The sequence below is a fragment of the Lissotriton helveticus genome, chromosome 12 (assembly GCF_964261635.1).
Source record: "Lissotriton helveticus chromosome 12, aLisHel1.1, whole genome shotgun sequence".
In the NCBI taxonomy this organism is placed as follows: domain Eukaryota; kingdom Metazoa; phylum Chordata; class Amphibia; order Caudata; family Salamandridae; genus Lissotriton; species Lissotriton helveticus.
In genome coordinates this window covers 138,796,085-138,811,430 of record NC_136073.1, presented here as the reverse complement: position 1 = coordinate 138,811,430, position 15,346 = coordinate 138,796,085, and the positions used below count along the sequence as shown (strand labels likewise).

At 45.9% G+C, this 15,346-nt stretch overlaps 1 non-coding gene across 1 annotated transcript; it reads left to right on the top strand.

Annotated features, from left to right (window-relative positions):
- The first annotated feature begins 14,732 nt into the window (after positions 1–14,732).
- On the top strand, positions 14,733–14,814 carry TRNAS-AGA (transfer RNA serine (anticodon AGA)). Its single transcript has one exon. It is a non-coding gene; the product is annotated as a tRNA-Ser (tRNA).
- The last annotated feature ends 532 nt before the right edge of the window (positions 14,815–15,346 follow it).

The following is a 15,346-nucleotide window of genomic DNA, read 5'->3' as shown; positions in this document are numbered from 1 at the left end:
AACAAAGTTATTCTCCACTGCCCACTCTTCAGACCAAACGGTCAACTCCAAGGGTTTCACCATTCAGGACTCCAGTCGGATGATCACTGGGCGAGGCACCGTCTGGCAGGAAAGAAGGGGCAGCTGCAAGCACAAAGACTCTATCATGCATGGATCCCTGATCCATCCATCCAACCAAACGATGAACCCGTCCTCCCCACCCTCCACACCCATCCGTGGGAGGAGATGGGTCACTCACACAAAGGAATCCCTGTTCGTGCACCAACTGAAGGCAGTGGCCCGTTTAGGGTCACAAGGGTCACTCACCACTACTTTCCGGCCTTCCCAATACCAAATGAAGAGTTGGTCAGAAAGTAGAGAATACAAACTAAGATATGTTTATTCAGGTACTCTCAAGCGGGCCTGGTCTGCCCAGCCACTTAGGGGGGCTGCAGAGGGACAGCATCCGTAAGCATAAAGATACATTATTTACAATTCAGAACCAACAAAGGCACGGCCATATTTGGTTTTTCCACTTGGGTGCAGCTAAAACAAAGAGGTACTACTGTACTGGATAAGTTTTGATTCTAAGGCTGGGTACACTGTCTCTAATTGAAGGTCATTCCGCCCGTGCCCGCCGCTATGTTGGTGGGAAAGGGCCTCTTTCTAGTGGGAAAAGTATGCACTAACACGAACAGTGCATTCATTAGCAAGACAAGATTGAACCTTGGTGAAACGAAACATGAGAGGAGACATCTCTCAGAAAGCTAGGATTAGTTCCGATCGTAGTTCAAAATGGCGGCTCAACATAAAATGGTGCTGCGAATGCTAACTTTACACAGAGCAATACGCAAACAAAATGAATATATAATGTTTACATTCCAACACTTGGCTGCTGCAAAGCAAAAGCTTGTCCCTCATAGAAAGGGAATCACATTTTATGGACAACAAGCTGTTTTTAATCACATAAATACAATTAACACACAGTGGAGTAAATGGTAATTTCTTTGGCCAAGTAAGATGAATATATTCCCAAATGACATTATAGACAATAACAAGAGAAGTAAACTAAATTCTTTGAGTACCAGCAACCTATGAAGCTGTTTCAGAACAGGCATGATGTGCTGCTTAGAGGGAATCTTGGTTGCAATATGAGCAGCCCCATTTAGAATCAGATGTGGTCTTCAGATTAGCCTTTTGGACAGAGCCTGGTAGCAAGAATTAGCTTTGTGTACAAATGGAAGCAGATGTAGCCCTTCAGAGATCCATGCATATCACAGACAGCAGGTCCACTCCTCTTCTGTTCATTCGCAGGTCGGCGTAGCTGCGAGTGGAATGCCACTTTTATAGAATTCACTAGTCAGTGGGTGGGGGTGACACTTGGACACGCTGCAACCAATGAAAAACAAGTGATTAAGGGCAAGTCTTCCCACTTTTGCAACACATTCTGTTTGTCCCACTGCAAAATGCCCCACAGTGCACTATTTTGGATTAAATCCAACATCGCATAACGCTCCTGCCTTAGAAGGTGGCTAGTGTCTTAGCCAAGGGGTCACTCTTGGGAAATGGGTCATCCTCTCCTCATCAGCTACATTAAATAGACTGAGAGCAGATCCCCCCTGCCCCTACTGGGCTGGTGCCAAGCTAGCTACACTGTACTCTTGGATTAAAGGGATTTTCTGACCCAAGTTTCTCTATACACTTAACTATGAACCATGGTCCCTTTCAAGTTATTGAGGTTCCTGGACCCTCCTCAGCTGCTCTTCCTGAGCTGAGATGAGTATTTTGCAACATTTAATGCATCTGTATTTTGCCTTAAAATATAAAGTTAAAATTCCCAAAGTCCAAATCAAGAATGGGTGTGCACTCATTCTGCTATGTGGTAGCTAAAACCTGGAATGCACTGCCTTTTTTTCTCTGCGCTGAGTCATTGGAGAAGCTCTTACTGAAAAGATTAAAAACCTGGCTTTTCCAGCTTTAAGTTTTCCTGTTGCGCCTTCTCCCCTTGTTTCCAGGCCCTGCACCTTATCCCTTTTCAGAAGAGTGGTCGCGGCACAGAGACACACCAGTTAGTGTAACCAAGCGATTTATAAGTGATATTATTATTATTATTGTTATTATTACTTGACACGATACCCTAAGGGGAGTCTACAGAACTAGGCACAGCACCTTAGGAGGTACCAGGCTGGGCTCACAGTATGCTAAACTAGTCTCTAAAGTGGGTAGTAACTGTTCACACACATTATTCTAATGGAGCCATTTGGACATGTGCCCAACTCTCCACACAAGGCCTTGCTTCTGCTGTGCACACTGTCCACTTGTAAAAGTACTTCCGTTTAATGCTGGTTTTATTACTGCTCCCTCTGCACCCCAACGTCACTTTTGGCCTACTCATAGACATACCATGTAAGCGAAGCTTGCAACGCCGCTGCCTGTGCTGTAACCATCTGTACTGTAAAGCTAAGTTTACACTGCTGCTGCCTGTGCAGTGCCTGTTCTTGAGACACTGTAGTGTGACCCTCCTCTGTCCGTTCAGTAGCAGTGTCCATAATGGAAGGTTGCACTGGTGCTGCCTGTGCTGCTCCTGTTGTTTGAAGCTTGCATTACAGCTGCCCAGCTTGTACTTTGATGCGAGTGCACCTTAAAAAAGTATTTTCACTTCACACCCACACTGATTGGGTTTGAAAATGTAATACATTATTGGTTGGTGGTACAATAAATTGGCATTTAAACACCAAAAACATCTTTAGCTTCGGAGGAGGAGCATTGTGCACACGTGGAGCGACTGGGTATGCGGACATTGAGTATTTTATCAAACAATATACCAGACACTGCTGAGATTTGAACTCAGGAATCTCTTGTTTACTAGACAGGCGCTATAACCAAATAAGCCACAGGCCTTTTATGGTTCTGAACCCACACTGTGTCTGGTGTAACTGTGCATCAGTGTATATTTTTCTGTCTCCTTGTTATTTTGTAGTTGCTACCAACAAGAAAATAGAGAAGAAAACCTGATAATGGAATGGAAAAATTACAAAGAGGATCACGAAAAACGTATATCATTATACTTGCTTATCTGTATTTATTTCGGAAAGCTTGTGTGTGAAGAGCTGTTAGACCTGGCATCATTGGCGTGAGTCTCCCTTCCATTTTTACTGATTGCCTCCTCTGTTTTTGATATTTTTTGCTGGTTATATGCTTTGGGCACTGTGGCATTGCTATCCAGTACCACAGTGCAAGTGCTCCCTCTGTTAAATTGATGTACTAATTAGTGATTCAATGATTGGGTTATTTAATTTACTTGTCAGACCCTAGTACAGTGCACCATGTGTGCCCAGGGCTTGTAAATCAAATGCTGCAGGTGGGTTTGCAGCACTGCCATTGCAAAGGCCTGTGTGCAGTCTAGCACTGCCATGTCGACTTGGCCAGTGCATCCACTTGCCTGTCCCTAAACCTTCCCTTTTCTTCATATCAGACACCCCTATAGTAGGCCCAAGGGCGGATCGACGCCGCCACTGGAACCAAGAGTCATCTGCTGCATAGCTCCCTTGCTGGGAGGACGCCGCCACCGGGGCCAAAAGTCATCTGCTGCATAGCTCCCTTCCTGGGAGGACAACGCCACCGGGGCCAAGAGTCACTTGCTGCCTGAATCGCGCCGCCGCTCCGGGACTACAGTTCCCGGCAGGCACCGCGGCGGCGCGCAACTGTGACTTGGCGCCAGGAGGCGCTTATCAACAGCGCACGGGCCGGCGGAGAGGGGGAGAGTAAAGGAGTAAAGGAGTTTACATACTACCCACCTCTATCGACGCCGCCACCGGAGCCAAGAGTCATCTGCTGCATAGCTCCCTTGCTGGGAGGACGCCGCCACCGGGGCCAAAAGTCATCTGCTGCATAGCTCCCTTGCTGGGAGGACGCCGCCACCGGGGCCAAGAGTCACTTGCTGCCTGAATCGCGCCGCCGCTCTGGGACTACAGTTCCCGGCAGGCACCGCGGCGGCGCGCAACTGTGACGTCGCGCCATGAGGCGCTTATCAACAGCGCACGGGCCAGCTACGCGGGACGCGTGCGGGACGCCCGGGCAAAGGGCGGGCCTTCTGTGGCCCTCAGAGGCACGAAAAGGCCAGGCTAGGCCATCCCCTTGATATCTCCATAATTGAGCAGCTAAGGTACTGTACCCTTTGTGGAAAAATATCGTGGATCATTGCTGTACATCGTCACTGAACATTCCTCGGCCAGTAATACCAGCAATCTTTACCCTCCATTCTTTCACCGGTTACCAGACGGGGGTCAGTAGGAAGACGGTTTTTGACCCGTTGCTGAATTGCCCAGGAACCCGGATTGGTAGGAGGGGTTACTGTTAAAGAAGAGGACTAGATCTTCCTTACATGAACCTAAGTAGGACCCTGCTGAAAAGTTACTCTGATATGCTGGTGACCCAATTGAGGTCAACGCGAACTTAGTGCTGGTTGTTTGAGAGGTTATCTCATATTTGATTTGGACCCTAGCTTCCGTTTGCATTTGGTCTATGAACTGATTGGAGCAAGAATCTGCCTATCATTGTATGGTAGTGTTTCTCCCTCGTCTTGTTAGTACTGTGTATTGCTTCCGTAGTCAATTCTTTGAGTGCCGTTTTAGACTCCTGATAGCATTTTTATCCTGCTGTAAACATGCCTAGAAAATTGGCACCTGTAGCTACAGAGTCGGTTAACACCCTAGATTCTTACTTAGTACAAGTGGTCAATAAAATAAATAATGAAAGAAGGCAATCCCTAGGTCTGAGCCAATCACCAATTTTGCTCCCAGCGAGTCCTTTCTCTAATGCACCAATGTCTGACACACCATCACTAGACCCCACTACATACATACCGGACCTTAATTCTCAAGACACCGGTAATGATGATGAAAATGCAGATCTGCTAGTTGACTTGTCAACAAATGCAGTGTTTGACCCTGACCAGCAGCAAAATATTGTAGTTGAAGTTCCCTCACCCTCGTTGCCCGTAATACGGGCTGTGAGAACTTGTAGAAAATCTCAGCCGAAACGTGGGGGGAAACAGCTAGGAAGAAAAAAGCCGATCACACCGCCTAGGCGCAAAGGGAAAAATGTGGAGTGTGATGATGACGATGAGTTAAGACATATCATTGACGACGACCTATTCAATAGGATCTCAGACATGATAGATATGAAAATTAGGACTATCATTAAGCCATTGATTGGGAAAATAGACAAATTAACTGCCGAGGTGAAAAAGATGGGTGGGTCGCAAAGTAAGTTGGCTGACGAATTGGAGAATCTAGTTACTCATGTCACTAAACCAGTAGCCATAGCTGAGGAGGACACTGGTGCGGACATAGGTCCTACGGAAGGCCAACTACAGTCTATCCCGCTAGGGCAGCCACCACCACCTGCGCCTAGCCAGGAAGCAGTAAGAGAGTCCCCCACTTTACCATCTGTTGCGCCAGCACCACTGCTTTTAGGGGATGACTCATCACAATTCATCATGGAAGCCTCACCAGTAGTACTTGTATTGGCCAATGTCCCTGCTCTATCACATGGCAAAATAGAATCTATTGAAGGACTAAAAGATAAAGCTTTACACTGGCTCACTAATAATATGCACATGGCATACCAGGGGACTGACCAGCTAGCAGGGGAGATCGTAATGATAAGGAGGGTACCATGGACTGGGAACAAGCCAAAGAAGTTTAAGGGGGACTGCGTAGTATTAAACTTTGCTAACGCAGAGGTACTCCCAAACGTCCTGGCCAACATCTTTCCCCCTCAACGAAGAAGTGGTTCCATAATCCCCCTTACCCTGAAATTCTTTTATAGTGAGAACCAGATTGCGACCTTCTCCAACATCCTTAGACCTAGAAGGAATACAAGAGTTACTAACTGGGGAGGGGACACTAGACCCAGATATAACAATGACCGTTTCCATCCTATGATTAGTCTTGGGACAGGGCAATGTAACTATCCGACTGGGTCAACTGCCAGAACACCTAGGTTAAATTGGCCCATTATAGACAGGTGGGGACCAAGCATCCCGGGATATGATCATAGAGGTCAGGGAAATGGGTTTATAGCCCGGTCGGGAAATGAACAGCTCTTGATGCGTTCAAATACCCCACGACCCATGGGGAACACAACAGCTAGCGGATGGGGTCAGGAGGCCACCCCTTTTGACTGGGGATTTGGAATGGGGAATAGGTATGGAGTTTTATCCAATTTAAATGACTGCGACTGACATATGGAGGACATTATTTTGGTAAAAGATGCTTTAGATCAGCCACCAGCCCAGAGCAGTCAACTTATTAATGGCTTAGATCCCAGCGAGTTCATCTTTCAGATAGGGCAAGAAGACCAAGTCACATCAAAATATGAACATCTCCCCACTTTAAATCTGCCTGAGCACTGTGCGCATCAGAGTCTTGCCAGTGATAACCCGCAGACCCTTTTGAAAGTGGGAACTAATGATGGGACCCAACTGTCACAAGCTGCTGAAGGGGTATTGGTGCGGTACTCAGAGTCTAAGACACCTATAGATTCTTGCAAGATGATAAGCTGGAACATAGCGGGGCTAAACGCCAAATGACAGGAAAAGGCATGGTCAAGTTTTGTTTTAGGCCACCATATTATTGCTCTCCAGGAAACCTGGGACACATCCGCCAATCTTTGGTGGGATGGGTTTACCAGCTTTACCAAAGCGGCTGTCCCCAGTCGTATGGGGAGAGCTAAGGGAGGCCTTTTAATTCTGTTCTCCTTAGACCTGAAGGGAAGTTGTAGGCAGATTAGTACCAATTCCCATAACATCTTAATGGTAGAAAGAGTGACCAACAACACTAGCAGGACCATATATATAAACTTTTACAACTCAGGGAACAGTGACCATAGAGGATGTAACATCACTAATCTAGATAGCATTTTAAAATTAGCCAGCCAGAATACCAAGTATGACTTAGAGTATATTTTATTAGGCGATTTTAACATTCACCCATGTAACCTAGTCTGTAGGATAAGTAGCGATGATGGGGACGAAGGATTAGAGGGACCCCACTTCGAACATACTACAGAGGGAGAGGAGTTGGAAGATTTTCTTGCTAACTTCGATTTGCACGAACCAGATGGTGGCCCCAGATTGCCAACTTTCATCGGTGCCCACCAAGGTACAATAATAGATTATATCTTTGTTACCCAAGGTATTTTAAACCGGGTTATTGCCTATCGCACGGTACAAACACATTTTAGCGATCATAACCCGGTAGTACTCGAAGTGGCTTGGGGAGTTCACATGGGATTACCCCCAATTATAGCAAGGCCTATTCACCCCCTGACGACTTCTGACCAAGGCAGGCGAGTGAAATGGGCAAAGGTGGTCCCGGAAAAATTATATGCAGAAAATTTCCTTAAGATCAAGGACCAGGTTGAGATTTGCAAAAATCCTTGTGCCCAGGGCCAAGAAATTGTAGAGGCATTCGAGGCAATATGTGGGCAGGTGTCACAGGATCTTTTAGTTAAACCAAAAAAAGGAACCCCAGGAAATAAGTGTTGGTTTGACTCAGCATGTTCTAAAGCTCATAGATTACTGCTGGCAGCCCTAAAAAATATTCCTAGGGTAAAAGATGAGATCATCAGACTAAGGAAAATTTATAAGCTAGCCGTAAACAAACAAAAGGACACCATTAAACGTGAAGCGTGGGAAAATCTCCTGAAGGATAGTAGGAAATTTTGGGAGATTATTAAACAGCCCTTCTTCTCAGATGACAATAACGAATCCATGGACTGTGTTATCCCTGACGAAAAATGGTTGTCTCATTTTAAAAATGTATACGGGGATAATGATGAAGCAATCAAAGGTGTTCCGTTGGTAACCTTAGCCGCCCGTCCCATCCTTTTCAACTATCAAGAAGTGGAAAAAGCTATCTTGGCTACTACAAAGCAAAAGGCACCCGGCCCCGATGGAGTCCCTGCTGACTTTTTTATGTATTCACCAAAATTGTGGGCAGAGGTTTTGGCAAACGTGTTCAATGCAGTCAATGGCAACCCAGCACCTGCCTCATGGGACACTTCCACCATCGTCCCTATTTTTAAAAAAGGCCAGCGGGATGATCCCGGCTGTTATAGGCCTATATCCCTCCTGGATTCATCTGTAAAAATCTTAGGTAGAGTCCTTTTATCTAGGTTGAGGGAAAATGTTGAGAGCTGTGGTGGGTTGTCTGAGATCCAATATGGTTTTAGAGAAAGAAAAGGGACCATTGAACAGTGCGCCAACTTGCACTTGCTCATCTCCAAATACACCGTGGCCAAGGAGGGGTCCGTGTTTCTAGCATTCATGGATCTCTCCTCGGCTTTTGATTTGGTCAACAGGACAAAGTTGTGGGCCATCCTGTTGGAGATGGGTATTGACGAGGCATTGGTCACCTTTATGGCCACTCTGCACCAAGACCTCTTTGCAGCCGTACGTGTAACGAATGAGGGTAGGTGTACCCCCCTCTTTAAATCATTAAAAGGGGTACGGCAAGGCTGTATATTAGCCCCCTTGCTCTTCACCATTTATATCAACGGCCTGGGCGCACACCTAGGGGAGCAGGAAGCCGACGTCCCGCATGCAGGAGCCGTTAAAATCCCGGCGCTCCTGTATGCGGATGACGCCGTACTGATCGCTCGCACGGGTGTTGGCCTCCAGCACCTTTTGAATGCCTTTGGCTCGTTTATGGAGCGATTGGATCTTAAGGTAAACGTAACCAAGTCACATACAATGGTGGTGGGCCGTGAGTGTAGTAAGAAGAGAAGTAAAACATTCACATGTAGGGGGGACACGGTTTCCAGGGTATCTACATTTCCCTATCTAGGCGTATTGTTTGATCAGAAAGGGACCTGGGGCCCGCAGGTAAGAGCAAAGAGGTTGGCTGTCATTAGATCATCATCAGCACTCCTGGGCTTTGCTGGTAGGCTAGAGGCTAGGCCTATGGAAGCTCTGTTAAACATCTATAAGAGTAAATCTGTGGCCATTGCGCTATATGGTTCCGCATTGTGGGGTTATGTAAACTTGGAACCAATCCAGAGAGCAGAGAATAGATTCATCAGAACCTTGCTTTCTGTACCACAGTCGACCCCAACCTACTCCATCCATAAAGAAGTGGGCCTACATTTCTTGTCTGACATGCTGAGCATGGCCCCTCTGATCTTTTGGTTAAAAACGTGGATGAGCGAAGAACTCCCATTAAATCATAAGATCATGTCTGACGTTCTGTCCCTGGACAAATCTAATAAGATCCCCTGGTTGGCCTATCTGGCTAAGGCATTTTCAGACCTGGGACGTCCGGAGCTTTTTTCCTCCCCCGAGAACATAAAGGTACATGACATCGATTTTGTAAAAATTTCCTTTATGGGAAGGCAGGAAGCATGCCGTGAAGAATGTGAACTGGCGAAACCGTCAGTGAGGGAACATTGCCTACTTGTTAACTCATTTTCACTAGCACCTTACCTTGGTTTTGTTACAATTCCTTTCCATAGGTTCCTTTTAACTAAGTTTAGATTTAATTTGTTACATTTTTATTTAGGCTCTTTTAAAAGTTGGCAGAAGCCGGAACTAGCCTTGCCCTGTAGCTGCGACCAGTTCTCTGTACAAGATACAATGCATTTTGTCATGTTTTGTGGGTTGTATTTAGAGCCAAGAAAAAAATACTTGTTGCCCATTCTTAAAGAGGCTGGCTTCACTCAAGTGAGACCGGCCCTGCTCTTTTTACAATTACTGCCCAATCCCCACATTACTTTTTGTATAGCTAATTTTCTGGTAGCCGCTTCAAGGATGAAAGCTGTCTGCCTAGATTCGCCTTAAAGCAAATGTTTTACTATTTATACTCATTTTTTAAAGTAATACTTTTTAACTGTCTGTAATACTTTTTAAATTGCCTGTTTGTATCTACCGTTTTTTTAAGAAAAAGGAAAAAAAACCTTGTATGAAATGTTTTTAACTTTTTCCCCTCTTTGTATGGCTTTTAAATAAGTCGAATAAAGATATTCTGACTGACTGACTGACTGGCCCAAGGGCAGGGTGCATTATAAGTATAAGGTAGGACATGCCCTGGTGAGTGTCACATGTCCTAATAGTGAATTACAGCCATTTTCGTTTGTCACTATTGCAAGGCTATATGTTCTCCATAGGCCAGAATGGGCAGTTATAGTATTACATTTTATAATCCTAACTGACTTAGGGAACATGGTAGAAATTTTAATGTACTGTGCCTGAACTCAGAATGATAAAATACATATTTTAGTAAAGTTGGTTTTAACATTCTGTGTTTGAAAATACCACTTTTAGAAAGTAGTTATTTTCTTGTCTACTATCCAAAGCCTGCCTCTGCTAGGTTGTGTATTCCTTGTCTGGAGTTTGAATGACAGGGCTGGGGGATTCCAAGAGACAGAATGAGTTAGCCTTGTGAATAGGAAGATCTGCATCTAGATGGGAGGGAGGAGTTGCACCTGGGACCTGAATATGGCTGTGCCTTCCCTACATAATTCTAATACCACCTCTTGGGATGTGGCTGATGTCTATGCCCTGCACTGTGAAAGAAGAGAAGGAGTCATGTCAAAAAGTGCTCCATGGCTGCTTTCCCTCCACAATGCTGGCACCACCTCCTGTGGGGCGTCTGATGTTTTTTTTTTGCCCTGCAGTATGAAAGGAAAGGAGTTGTGTAACAAAGTGCTCAAGAACTGGTTTGGACTGGTCAAAGGCCTCTCTGCCTTCGGAGAACAAATCGAAAAGTAGTATAAATATTGGGACTCAGACCCAAGAACTTAGATCACTTCTGGGAATAAGAAACCTTTTGCCAAGGAGAAGAACCAAAGAAGCTGCAGGAGTTTGGACTGCCCCTCTGCCAGTGTGCTGTTTGCTGGGTTTGCCTGCAGTGGTTTCTTTATTGCCAAGGGAAAGGGAAAGGAGAAATAACTTTTTAAGGACTTTCATCATCTACAGAATGTTCTCCAAGGGCTTGAAATTGTGCTTGCCTCCTGCTGAAGTCTCAGGGGCAAAAGACTTAATCTCCAGCTCCCCTCTGAATTTCCTTGCTGGGAATTCTACTGCAGATGCCTGGAAGCTAGAAGGGTGTCGCAACGAGAAGAAGTGTGACGCCTCCGCAGCTGAAATCGTTGCATCGTCGGAGAAGCGTGCTGCCGCCGCATCTCCCAGGAAGCTTGTCTTCATTGAAAGCTGCCTACTGTCGCATCACCGGAGAATCATGACGCCATCGAGAGAGTCGCCATCGCATCACCGGATGAGCGGGTCGCAGGACCTGTCACGGCTTCAAAGTACAAAGTCATCACAAGGCTGCCAGGGCATCTACGCATTGTCATCACATCGTCGCATCAAGGGCGTCATCTTCTCACATTGCACCCGGATTATCGCATCGCATCGAGGCGCCATCTTGCGCATTGCAACCAGACTGCAAGCCGAGAACCTACGCATCATCCCGCACCGGAAAGGATCACAACGCATTCCCTACTCTGCGCAAGCATTGAAACGTGACGCACCACCTCCCCCGGTTCACGCAACCGACGCATCTCCTCGTTTGCGAGCCTTTTGTTAATTTTGCGTTATGCATCCAGGTACTTTGCTGAGAACTTTGTCGCATTTATCACCAACTTGAACTAAGCAAATTTTACCATCTTTAAGTCAATCGTAAGTACCGTATTATGGATTTTTGTCATTTGTGGTCTTGTGTTAAGTCTATATAAAGAATACTTATTTTTATAAAACCTGTTTTGTGTCCATCTGTAGTGTTTTCACTGTATTACTGTGTATATTCACAAATGCTTAATGCACTGCCTCTGCGATAAGCCTGTCTGCTCATGCCAAGATACCAAGGGGGTGAGCAGGGGTCATTTAGGAGTATAATCCCCTTATCCTGACTTAGAAGTAAGGGTCCCTGTTTGGACAAAGGTGAATACCATTGCCAACTAGAGACCCCCATATCTAACAAGAGCACAATGCATACGTTAAACTAAATGAGAGTACAATTATTTAAAGGTCACCAATATATACAAGATAATTTCCTTATGCCTACATAACCCATGTGCTTTTTCCTTCACCTCTCGTGACCTCTGGATATCCCACTGAGAAGCTGAGGAACCGCCACTCTCGAAGAGAAAGTGTCACCTTTAGAAACGTGTCCCCGGTTCAAACAGCGCTTCAAAAAGGGCACTTTAAGAGACCCATGAAAACATGGTGAAGGCGGGTATCACAGAAAGAGGGAGGCTGTTAGCCCGCAGTGCCCCTTACATGGCACTAGCAATACCCACCCTGGTACAAATATCAGCCACCAGAGATCAGTAAATTACCAGAATAAACAACAGCCTAAACAACAAATCCAACTCACAAGCACTGTAGCACACCAAAGCAAAGCTGAGGCGAGTCAAATATGGGGACCAGCTGTCAGGACGCGAACAGTAGTGAGGACTTAACATGGTCCTGGGATTTATGAACCTCTTACTTCAGAATTGATAAGAACACACAAGCTATGATTGGTGGTGATTTGATTTGTCACTACGCCTATCATATTATATATTTGCATCTAAAAGAAATGATCTTAACAAAGACAGGTGTTCCACAAAAGACCGACTGATTATATCAAAAAACGAATTATTATTTCTAGAAGCCTTGAGGAAACCCTGCCGGGTGAAACGCGCGTCGGCTGCTGTGTGCATTTCGAATAAAGATTGATTACTGAATTTCCGACGCGGATTTGGATCACTATGTGGAGTTTTCTGTGTCATAAAGTCCACATTTGCATTGGACTTAACAATTGTGAATCTTTTGCATTTATCACGATTGAACTGCTCAAGGATCTTCTACAGTGACTTTGCTTTGCTGTGCTACAGTGCTTGTGAGGTGGATTTGGATTCAGACTACTTTGTAGATCCAAAAGTGTAATACTCTAGGTGGATGAGTATTTGGCAGCGTTGTAGCACCCAGTACTAAATGGATGGAGAGTGACATATTGCAATTTTCATGACCTATGTACATATGGTGATGTGCAGATCTTGATAGCATACCCACCTTTTTGCTTTTTGTAAAAGCCTAAACAAGAACCCTATACTGTCTTTTTAACAGCCTTGTCCTCTAATGCACGACTTTTCAAATGTAATTATGAAAAACAGCAGTCAGTATAAGGCCTTGGTGTTATTAGCTCCAGGCTCTAACTAACTCTTCTAACTGGCCTTTATGAAACATGTATTAAGAGGCATAGTAGGAAGCATATACTTCCCCAAGAGATTCTATTTGCGAAATTATAGGTTGTTCCTGTGTACGGATTAATTCAAGAGGCATACAGACAGGCCATTACTGACCCATCATAGTCTCATTATAGGCAACCCATCCCACACACCACAACAGAGTAGGCATGCATAAATGAATACACAACACAACTTTTGTTTGGAGAAAATATTGCTGCGGTTTTATTCCATACAAAAGTTTGCAAATATGGTGGGTTATCTTACGGGCGATCCAAGGGCAGGCAGCTGTACCAACCTATGCTGCCCTGCCCGCCTGATGAGCCAAGCACTGTGGAGAACCCAATCAGCACTACCCTTATGGGGGTGATCCCCTTACTGGATCACGTGACACATTGGTCCCTTATTACTCACGCCCCTTTCAGGGTGGAGCGTAGCAAGGCAAGCCCCTTGTTGTTTAGGCCCACAACCACCCGCAGGACTAATGGGGCGCCAACATAATTGTTCCAGGACCCTCCCACAAGCTTCCTGGGATTTGGCTCTGGCACCCCTATTGTGCTCTTGCAGAGGTACCCTTCTGTACCCATCCTGCTTCCAGATCACCCTATAACACCACCTGCAACGACAAAGAAAAAACATTACAACGCCCTCTGCACTTTGCCTGCCAGTACCACGCCGGGTATGCGGTATGGTGGGAGACGGCGTGCCAGACACCACAGAGGACCCAAAATGGAGGGGGGTGGCCTGAATACCTTCCCCACCCCAGGGCGCGCTGGAAATGACGTGCTTGGAGCGCCAGGTAAGGAGGGGACTCCTCCTGGAGTCCCGCAGTAGAAAGGACTGGTGGGGACGTGCCCAATGCCACTAAAGGGGCCGCCCTTTTAGAGTGGCCCCCTGCGGGGGCTGCAGGCAGCCACATAGTTTCAGGCCAAGACATTGAGGCGCTCAGATAATCCTGCACCAACTGGCACATACCAGGGAGCGTCACCAAAGAACACGGATATTATTGAATGAGCTGCACTGAACACACTTCACTAACAAGAGCTGCACGACCATCACTCCCCAGAAAAGATGGATTGAAGGATAGATTCACACAACATACCCTCCCTCCTGCCACACTCGCCCAGAAAGTAACTGGTCTCGCCTCAGAAGCACTGCGCATGCTCAATGTTCTGCAGGTTCTTCTCACATTTGAACCTAATCCATACCACACACTATCACTCACCGGGTTGTCAATCCTTAACCCTTCCCTTCCTGTACCCTTTTCACTGTACTCTCTCTCCCCCCCCCCCATCAGCCTCCCCCACTTTCATATACATGGACCCCTGCTGCACCTTCTGGTGTGCTTCTCTCTGGTCCACAGCTCATAACTTTCCAAACTGGATGTTGTGCTGTGTGTTGTGCTGTGTGGCCCATTATTGCTGCGCCTCCCTTCCTACACAGTCTTGTTGTACATCATACTAGAATCCGCACCACAGCCATCATATGGATGAGTTCAGTGATTGTATCCACTCTTCACGTAAGTAGTCGTGGCCGAGTGGTTAAGGCGATGGACTAGAAATCCATTGGGGTCTCCCCGCGCAGGTTCAAATCCTGCCGACTACGGTTCTCCTTTTCATCATTACATTTTGGCATGGAAACTATGTGGTTTGGAAACATCTGATTTTCCGTATAATTGTGTATTTGCTACACTTGTCATATTCCACCATCTGCTGCACAATATAACTGCAACAATAAAAATACTCTAGGTAAAACAAATCAAACATACTTTATAAAGTGCCTTATGTGGTTTCACTGGTCACCTGTCTGTTGTGCGTTGCTGTGTTCAGATGCTAAGCTGGCACTAACGAGGAGAAACTGTTTCCTAAATAGCATAATGTGTGTTAAAATGTCAAAATACAGAAATAATGATGTATGTTGCAAAACATGTCCTTTCTAGAATTGGTGAGATCTGATCACATTTCGTGGTGCCTCCAACAAGTAGTGCCGCTGGACTGCGCAAGGATTCAGAGGCGCTGTGGGTGATTGGGTTTGTCCAAGTTGTCTGATCGAGATGGAAAGAATCTTTGCTTGAACAACTTATTCTAAAGACTGAGGGCGGAGTGGAAGGTTTTAGCCTCCTTAGGAGAAGGAGTCG